The 10,265-nt window shown below is 36.9% G+C and overlaps 2 pseudogenes; one reads left to right on the forward strand and one right to left on the reverse strand.

The window, feature by feature from the left end:
- The first annotated feature begins 5,686 nt into the window (after positions 1-5,686).
- Positions 5,687-6,978, forward strand: LOC106781797 (vomeronasal type-1 receptor 1-like; annotated as a pseudogene).
- On the reverse strand, positions 9,489-9,740 carry EQUCABV1R-PS905 (vomeronasal 1 receptor equCabV1R-ps905 pseudogene; annotated as a pseudogene).

A 10,265-nucleotide genomic window follows, 5' to 3' on the forward strand; every position in this document is an offset into this window, starting at 1 on the left:
TGATCAGTGATGATGAGTATCTTTTCATATGCCTATTGGCTATCTGTATATCTTCTTTGGAGAAATGTCTGTTCATATCCTCTGCTCATTTTTTTATCGGGTTGTTTGATTTTTGTTGTTGAGTTATGTGAGTTCTTTATAGATTATGGAGATTAACCCTTTGTTGGATATATGGTTTGCAAATATTTTTTCCCAGTTGATGGGTTGTCTTTTCGTTTCAATCCTGTTTCCCCTTGCCTTGTAGAAACTCTTTAGTCTGATGAAGTCCCACTTGCTTGTTCTTTCTATTGTTTCCCTTATCTGAGAAGACATGGTGTCTGAAAAGATCCTTTTAAGACCGATCAAAGAGTGTACTGCCTATATTTTCTTCTAGAAGTCTTATGGTTTCACGTCTTACCTTTAAGTCTGTGATCCAATTTGAGTTTATTTTTGTGAATGGCCTAAGAGAATGGTCTACTTTCATTCTTTTACATGTGGCTGTCCAGTTTTCCCAACACCATTTGTTGAAGAGACTTTCCTTTCTCCATCATATGTTCTCAGCTCCTTTGTCGAAGATTAGCTGCCCATAGATGTGTGGTGTTATTTCTGGGCTTTCAATTCTGTTCCATTGATCTGTGTGCCTGTTTTTGTACCAGTAGCATGCTATTTTGATTACAATAGCTTTGTAGTATATTTTGAAGTCAAGGATTGTGATGTCTCCAGCTTTGTTCTTTTTTCTCAGGATTGCTTGAGCAGTTCAGGGTCTTTTGTTGCCCCATATGAATTTTAGGACTCTTTGTTCTATTTCTGTGAAGAATGTCATTGGGATTCTGATTGGGATTGCATTGAATCTGTAGATTGCTTTAGGTATTATGGACATTTTAACTGTGTTTATTCTTCCAATCCATGTGCATGGAATCTCTTTCTATCTCTTTATGTCATCATCAATTTCTTTCAGGAAAGTCTTGTAGTTTTCATTGTATAGGTCTGTCGCTTCCTTGGTTAAATTTATTCTGAGATATTTTATTCTTTTTGTTGCAGTTGTGAATGGGACTGTGTTCTTGAGTTCTCTTTCTGCTAGTTCGTTATTAGAGTATAGATTGCAACTGATTTTTGTAAGTTGATTTTGTACCCTGCAACTTGGCTGTACATGTTGATTATTTCTAGTAGCTTTCCGATGGATTTTTTAGGGGTTTCTATATATAAAATCATGTCTTCTGCAAACAGAGAGAGTTTCACCTCTCCATTGCCTATTTGGATTCCTTTTATTTCTTTTTCTTTCCTAATTGCTCTGGCCAAAACCTCCAGTACTATGTTGAATAAGAGTGGTGAGGGTGGGCATCCTTGTCTTGTTCATGTTCTCGGAGGGATGGCCTTCAGTTTTTCCCCATTGAGTATGATGTTGGCTGTGGGTTTGTCATATATGACCTTAGTATGTTGAGGTACTTTCATTCTATACCCATTTTATTGAGATTTTTTCATCATAAACGGCTGTTGGATCTTGTCAAATGCTTTCTCTGCATCCATTTAGATGATCATGTGGTTTTTGTTCCTCATTTTGTGAATGTGGTGTATCACATTGATTGACTTGCAGATATTGAACCATCCCTGTGTCCCTGGTATAAATCTCACTTGATCTTGGTGTATGATCCTTTAATGTATTGCTGTATTTGATTTGCCAATATTGCGTTGAGGGTTTTTGCACCTATGTTCATCAGTGATATTGGCCTGTAATTTTCCTTCTTTGTGTTGTCCTTGTCTGGCTTTGGGATCAGGGTGATGTTGGCCTTGTAGAATGTGTTAAGATGTGTTCCATTTTCCCTAAATTTTTGGAATAGTTTGAGAAGGATACGTATAAATCCTTTCTGAAAGTTTGGTAGAATTCTCCAAAGAAGACATCTGGTCCCGGACTTTTATTTTGGGGAGGTTTTTGATTACTGTTTCAATCTCTTTACTTGTGATTGGTCTATTCAGATTCTCTATTTTTTCTTGATTCAGTTTTGGGAGGTTGTAAGAGTCTAAGAATTTATCCATTTCTTCTAGGTTATCCAATTTGTTGGCATATAGTTTTTCATAGTATTCTCTTATAATGTTTTGTATTTCTGTGGTATCCATTGTAATTTCTCCTCTTTCATTTCTGATTTTATTTATTTGAGTCTTCTCTCTTTTTTATTAGTGAGCCTGGCTAAGGATTTTTCAATTTTTAAAATTTTCTCAAAGAAGCAGCTCTTTGCTTCATTGAGCCTTTCTAGTGTCTTTTTTGTTTCAAATTCATTTATTTCTGCTTTAATTTTTTTTATTTCCCTCCTTCTAATGACTTTGGGCTTTGTTTGTTCTTCTTTTTCTAATTCTTTTAGGTGTAATTTGAGATTGCTTTCTTGAGATTTTTCTTGTTTGTTAAGGTGAGCCTGTATTGCAATGAATTTCCCTCTTAGGACTGCTTTTGCTGCATTACAAATGAGTTGGTATGGTGTATTTTCATTTTCACTTGTCTCCAGATATTTGATTTCTCCTTTGATTTCTTCAATGATCCATTGGTCATTCAGTAGCATGTTGTTTAATCTCCACATCTTAGCCCCTTTTCCAACTTTTTTCTTGTAATTTACTCTAGTTTCATAGCATTACGGTTGGAAAAGATGCTTGATATTATTTCAATCCTCTTAAGTTTACTGAGGCTTGTTTTGTTCCCCAACATATGGTCTATCCTTGAGAAAATTCCATGTGCAGTTGAGAAGAATGAGTAACCTGCTTTTTTCGGATGGAACGTTCTATCTATCTATCTATCTATTAAGTCCATCTGGTCTAGTTTTTTGTTTAATTCTACCATTTCCTTGTTGACTTTCTGTCTGGATGATATATCCATTGGTGTAAGTGGGTTGTTGAGGTCCTCTAATATTATTGTATTGTTCTTGATATCTCCATTTAGTTTTGCTAATAGTTGCTTTATGTACTTTGGTGCTCCTGTGTTGGGTGCATATATATTTATAAGTGTTATGTCTTCTTGGTGGAGTGTGACTTTTATCATTATATACTGCCCCTCTTTGTCTCTCTTTACCTGTTTTGTCTTGCACTCTACTTTGTCTAATATAAGTATGGTGACACTTGCTTTCTTTTATTTGCTATTTTAGCTTGAAGTACCATCTTTCATCCCTTCACTCTGAGTCTGTGTTTGTCTCTGGGGCTGAGATGTGTTTCCTGGAGGCAGCATATTGTTGGGTCTTGTTTTTTAATCCATCCTGCCATTCTGTGTCTTTTGATTGGAGAATTCAATCCATTTGCATTTAGAGTGATTATTGAAATGTGGGGGCCTAATGTTGTGGTTTTATCCCTTGTTTTCCGGTTCTCCTGCATTTCCTTTGTTTCTCATCCCATGTATTTCAGACTACCAATTCAGTTAGGTAGTTTTCTATGATGGTTTTCTTAGTTTTCTCCTTATTTGTTATTTGTGTCTCTGTTCTAATTATTCATTTAGTGGTTACCATGTGGTTTGTATAAAACATCTCGTAGATGAGATAGTCCATTTTCTTATAGCCTCTTATTTCCTTAGACTAATCTTATTCCATCCCTTCCTTCTTCCCTTTCTAAGTTGTTATTGTCATATCTTTTTCCTCTTGTAGTCTGAGTCTGTGGTTAAAAGGACAAGATTATATTTGTTCTTGGTGTTTTCCTTCCCTTTATCTTTAATGTTATATTTAAGCATTTACTAACCTGTTCTGAGGGAGGGCTGCAATTTTCTGATTTTTGTCTTTCTACTTATCTCCTTGCTCAGGGTTTTGTAACTCCTTTCCTTTTTTTTTTTAGGTATGAGGGCCTTCCTGAGGATTGCTTGTGGGGGGAGTCTTGTGGTGATGAACTCCCTTAACTTTTGTTTATCTGGAAAAGTTTTTATTTCTCCATCATATTTGAAGATATTTTGTTGGATAGAATATTCTTGGCTGACAGTTTTTGTCTTTCAGACTTTTGAATATATCATTCCACTCTCTCCTAGCCTGTAAGGTTTCTGCTGACAGCCTGATAAGGGTTCCTTTGTAGGTTATTTTTTCTGCCTTGCTGCCCTTAATATTTTTTCTTTGTCATTTTCTTTTGCTAGATTTACTACTATATGCCTTGGGGTTGGTCTTTTTACGTTGATAAAGTTTGGAGATCTTTTGGCTTCTGTCACATGGATTTCCAGCTCCCCAGGTTTGCAAAGTTGTCAGCTATTATTTCTTTGAACAAACTTTCTGCTCTTTTCTCCTCCTCTTCTCCTGCTGCGGTACCTATAATCCTTATGTTGCATTTCCTAATTGAGTTGGATATTTCTCAGAGAGTTTCTTCATTTCTTTTTAGTCTTAGTTCTTTCTCCTCCTCCATCTGAAGCATTTCTATACTCGCTCTTCCATATAAGTAATATCTTAATTTATTTTTATTTATCTTTTTACTGTTTTCTTTTTATGTAAGCACATACAAATACACATATACATGCACACAAACACATAGGTTCCCCCCCCTTAGAAAAGAAAGCACAAAATATAGAGATTATGCTGGAGTGTGTAAATACCTTCTTCTTTTCCTTTGTTATGTTTTAAGATTTGATAATCATCATTTATTTTTTAATTGTACATATTTAAGGTGTACAACATGATTTGATATACATACACAGTGAAATGATTACTACAGTCAAGCTAATTAAAATATCTGCTCCTGACATAATTAGCATTATTTTTGTGTGTGTGATGAGAGCACTGAAAATCTATTCCCTTAGCAAATTTCCAGGATTCAATACAGTATTACTAACTATAGTCACCATACTGTACATTAGATCTCTAGACCTTGCCACCCTACATAACTGCAACTTTGTACCCTTTAACCAACATCCCCTCACTTCCCACCTCCCTGCCCCTGCTATAGCCACCATTCTACTATCTACTTCTGTGTATTTGACTTTTTATGTTCCACATATAGGTGAGATCATGCAGTTGTTTTCCTTCTGTGTCAGTTTATTTCACTTAGTATAATGTCTTGAAGAGTCATCCATGTTGTTGCAAATAGCAGAATCTCCTCATTCTTTAAGGCTGAATAATACTCCATTGTGTATATATCTATATCTATATCTATATCTATATCTATATCTATATCTGTATCTATATCCTGAATTTTCTTTATCCATCTATCTGTCAGTGGACACTTAGGTTGCTTCCATATCTTGGCTATTGTGAACAATGTTGTAATGAACATGAGAGCGCAGATATCTCTTTGAGATATTGATATCATTTCCTTTGGATATATACCCAGAATAGGGGTTGCTGGTTCATATGGTAGTTCTATTTTCACTTTTTTTCTTTTTTTTTCTTTTTTTTTTTTTTTTTTGCTGAGGAGGATTAGTCCTGAGCTAATATCTATGCCAGTCTTCCTCCACTTTATATGTGGGTTGCCTCCACAGCATGGCTGATGAGTAGTGTAGGTCCACACCTGGGATCCAAACCCATGAACCCAGGCCACCCAAGCAGAACACACCAAACTTAACCACTGTGCCATGGGGTTGGCCCATATTTTCAGTTTTTTGAGGAACCTCCATGTTGTTTTCCATAACGGATGTACCAATTTACTTCTTCTCCTTTTATAACTAGTGGGTAGTACCTTGTGTGGATGAGCCTTTGTTTATTCAACAAATTTCTTATTAATAAACATTTGTATGGTTTCCAGATTTTTTACCTTTAGAAATGCTGACAATGTTTCTTTAGAAAAAGGTAACATACAAAATTTTGCATGCTTAATGACATGTTCTTATGTCCAGTTTAAATGGTAAATGTGGGCTCTGTTAAGCACTAAGCGAAGCATGAAGATGATAATACGTATAATTTTATGTTCCTCCAGATTCCAGGGAATGCAATTAAAATCCAAACCCCTGGATATTGATGTGATGGGTTTGCCCAACTTGGAAATGGGGATAATCTTCCTCACTCAGATGTAAATTGGAATCCTGGGAAACTCCATTCTCCTTTTTCTTTATAACATCAGTTTGCTCTCAGGACACAATTGCAGACCCATTGACCAGATTCTCAACCAACTGGTCTTGGTCAGCTCCTTGGTGCTTTCCTCCAAAGGGATACCTCAAACAATGGCAGCGTCGGGATGGAGGTATTTCCTGGATGATGTTGGATGTAAACTTGTCTTCTACTGACACAGAGTTGGAAGAGGAGTTTCCCTCAGCACTACCTGCCCTCCTGAGTGGCTTCCAGGCAATTAAGCTTCACCCCAATTTCTCCAGGTGGATGGAGCTCAGAATTAGATCCTCAGAATGCATTGGCTTCTGCTGTTTCCTTTCCTGGAAACTAAATCTCTTGGTAAATATCTTTATCCCCATGAGAGTGACTGGCCCATCGAACAACAAAAATACCAGTTTGAAAAAAATAAAAGATTACGGCTATTGTTCTGGTATTATGGTTGAGAAATCTACAGCCTCATTACATCCTTTTTTCATTGACTTTATATTTAGGTCTCATGGTGTGGGCTAGTGGCTCCATGGCCTTTGTCCTGCACAGGCACAAGCAGAGAGTCCAGCACATTCACAGCAATGGACTTTCCCACAGACCCTCCCATGAGGCCAGAGCCATGCACACCATCCTAATCCTGGTCAGCAGCTATGTCTTCTTTTACTCACTGTCTTCCATTTTGGCTCTCTGTGTTTCACTAATTATGATTCCAAACCAGTGGCTGGTGGACAGCTCTGTGCTCATGGTTTCATGTTTCCCAACATTCAGCCCCTTTGTGCTCATCAGCAACGACAAGCGTGTCTCTAAATTCTGTGTTTCCTGTTTGGTCAAAAAAACAAAATTTCTTAATCTGGTATAACAGCTATCGATCTCTGATCTGTGCAGGTAAATCTATTATTAATGTTATCTTATTTATATGTAGATGCTTATTACATGCTACTTATACTTGTCAGAATTTATGATGCCCAGTGACTAAGAGAAAATCTCTACCCTCGTAAAGCAAATAATGAACCCAAAATATTAGATTATTTATGCAATTATACAAATATTACTTAATAAAATTATGTTATATTCTTCAATGGAGAAGTTCAAGGTCCTTTTTGAGCATAAGGTGGAGAAACTTCCATATTTGTGGATGTAAGTGGTATCACCTATACCTCACCATATATTATACTATAATTTATACTATACCCCACCATATTTACTAAAATGGAGTGGAGTAATCAGGGTTCTTCAGGGAAACAGAACCAATAGGATATGTGTATATAGCCAGAGAGATTTATTTTGAGGAATTGGCTCATGAGATTATGGAGACTGACAAATCCAAAATCTGCAGAGTGGGCTGGCTGGCTGGAGACCCTCAGAAGGGCTGATGTTGCAGTCCAAGTTTGAAGGCCATCTGCTGGCTGAATTCCTTCTTGTTTGGAGGAGCTCAGTCCTTGTTCTATTAAGGTCTTCAACTGACTGGGTGAGGCCCACCCACAGTATGGAGGGTAATCAGCTTTATTCAAAGTTCACCAATTTAAATGTTATTCTCATCCAAAAACCAAGCTCACATGCTTATCCAGAAACACAGAAACATCCAGAATAATATTCAACTGAATAACCATGGCCCAGCAAAGTTGGCACATAAAATTAGCCATCACATGGATACATATTAATAGGTTTAATATATTACCTAAGTGCATACTTGTCAAACTGTATCATTCAATGGGAAAATCATATGGAAAGATCCGTTTTAGGAACGCACATGTAACCTCAGTGACCCTCACCCCCAAATCCAGTGTTTCTGGAATAATGCAATACATTAGACAGTAACTCAAACTTTGTCCAACATGCAGGGAGGCCAAGGAAGGGGTTCAGTCACATGTGTGAATCATCAGCTCTACTAATTACAAAGCATTTAATATGTAGTTAATTAAATATTTCATGTTAATATTCTTCCATTTAAAATGTAATTACAGTTAAAATATTTCAGTTTAAGATGCTCAGACAGAATATATTTTCAATTTCAATGATCCACTTTCATTAAATTTTAAATAAAAGCAGAATTTCAAAAGAGTTTAACTATTTCTCACTCAATTTTCCATTTATACCCTCATAGATTATTTCTAACTCATTTGTTTCCAACGATCTATTTTTGCTATTCAATTGAGGCTGCTCATATTGTCTTCAAGGGTTTAAATTTAATCTTTTAATTTCCATGAAAGAGCCAAGCATTTTATACAACTGCTTTGTATTGTAACTCAATAGTCCCTGAGATTGATTCCATTTCTTGAGAATGTACACCTTCAGATTCATTTGCACAACAAGATGATGAGAACTATATCATTAGTATAGGAAATTGCTTTACCTTTAGATAGAGGTTAACAAATCTTTCTAAAGTCAATGCCTGTGTAGTAACTACCACATTGAGGTCAATGCAAGTAAGTCTGGCAGTGTCCACAGAGTGCTGAATGCTCCGTGCCTGTCACAGTATGTCCCTCCCAAGACGAACCCAACATCCGAATTTTTAGTCAGCATGTCCTAGTTTTTTTGGATAGATTCTCCTACTGTGTAAAAATCTAAAAAATATTTTGGTTCTTTTATTATTGGTGATGTGCTCTGTTTGTAAGACATTGCTCTAACTTCTGTCAACTTAAAAAGCAAACGTGCCTGTTATTTTACCTGGCAATGAGTTTATTTGGGAATAGCCAAAAGAATTGCAACTTGGGATGTGCATGCTATGGCAAACCATAGGCAAATTCAGCAAACAAAGAAGGGGAGCTGCTTTTATGGAGAAAAAGGAGGAGTAGAGAGGGGCTGTTCTGAATGAAAATCCATGGGGGGAGGGTAGCAGTTGGGGGTGGCAATGGCTTCTCATTGGCTGAGCTGCAGTGTGCCTCATTGGCTGGGCTGTTGCCGGGTGGGGAGAGAAATCTTCCTTCAGTAGTAAAGTAGTTATACTTTCTATCAAGTCGCAAGCATCCACGTACTCCTGTTTGGTGTAATTGATGATGTGTGATGGGGCACGAGAGCTCCCCCTACAGGCCTTCCTGAGTCCAATTTAGCTGAGGTTTCTTTCTTTAATTTCCACACTCCTTTCAGAATATAAATGTTTATAAAATTCACCCATGTTGTTTCTTGTTGATTTGTACCATCCATTTGCGTTGCTGCTGAGTGCACCATGGTGCATTGTATCTGTCCATTGTGATGCTAATGACTATTAGCTTCCCCGTATTTACAACAGCGATGCTGCTATGAAAGCTTTTGTCACGTATTCTGATGCACATAAGAACATATTTCTTCACAGCAGAAGTTGCTTCACTGTCATAAATAGGTGTCCCAATGTGTGTGGTTCTCCTCTGAGCTCTACATTCTTGCTACTGATCTGTTAGTCTAACACTGCAAATACCCAAGATCAAATGATCCTTAATTCTACAGCTTTATATTATCTCCTAATTTCCGGTAGAAAAAGCCACCCAATCATTTTTGTCCTTGTTAACGATGTCTTTGTGATTATTTGTCCTGTGAATTTCCTTATGAGTTTTAGGAAACTTAAAACAAGCATTTTAACATGCTCACCATGTGTCACAGTCTCCCAGTGCTACCAACACGGCAGAAGCCAATGCACTCTGGGGACCTTATTCTGAGCTGCACCCGCCTGGAGAAATTGGGGCGAAGCTTAATTGCCTGGAAGCCACTGAGGAGGCAGGCAGTGCTGAGGGAACTCCTCTTCCTACTCTGTGAAGTAGAAGGAAAGTTCACATAAACATCATCCAGGAAATATTTCCATCCCCAAACAGAATTTACTGTTGAATAGTGTGTGTGTGTGTGTGTGTGTGTGTAAGTTTATTTTATCTTTGTTATTTTAGACAATAATAAAACTTATCAGAATATTGATTATCCTCTCAGCATCCTGCAGGTTTATTTTTCTTATTATTTAAATAGTTTCTATAAGAGGGCCATCATGGTAGATCTCAGTTTTAAAAAATAAATTCTAGGGTCTAATGTGATCACAAATATTTCTTTTTCTCTCTTCCTTTCAATATTCTTCATGTAAAAAATTTTTTTCTTCAATACTTTAAACTTTCTACTTCTTTCTAGACTTGCATCCACTGCAATGATTGAGTGGACTGCAACTCCGCTCCCACCGATTCTCGCTCTGCTTCTCTCAGGGCATCTGTGTAGAAGTCTCCTTGCTCTGCATGCTCTTTATTTTATCACAATGTATCTAGATGTGTGCTTCTCTTTTTTAAACTTTTCCTTTCTATATTTCCTCACCTTCTTTAAGTTCTATTATCTGGATATGATACGTCTGTTTCTATCATC

Source organism: Equus caballus, chromosome 10, assembly GCF_041296265.1.
Source record: "Equus caballus isolate H_3958 breed thoroughbred chromosome 10, TB-T2T, whole genome shotgun sequence".
Taxonomy (NCBI): domain Eukaryota; kingdom Metazoa; phylum Chordata; class Mammalia; order Perissodactyla; family Equidae; genus Equus; species Equus caballus.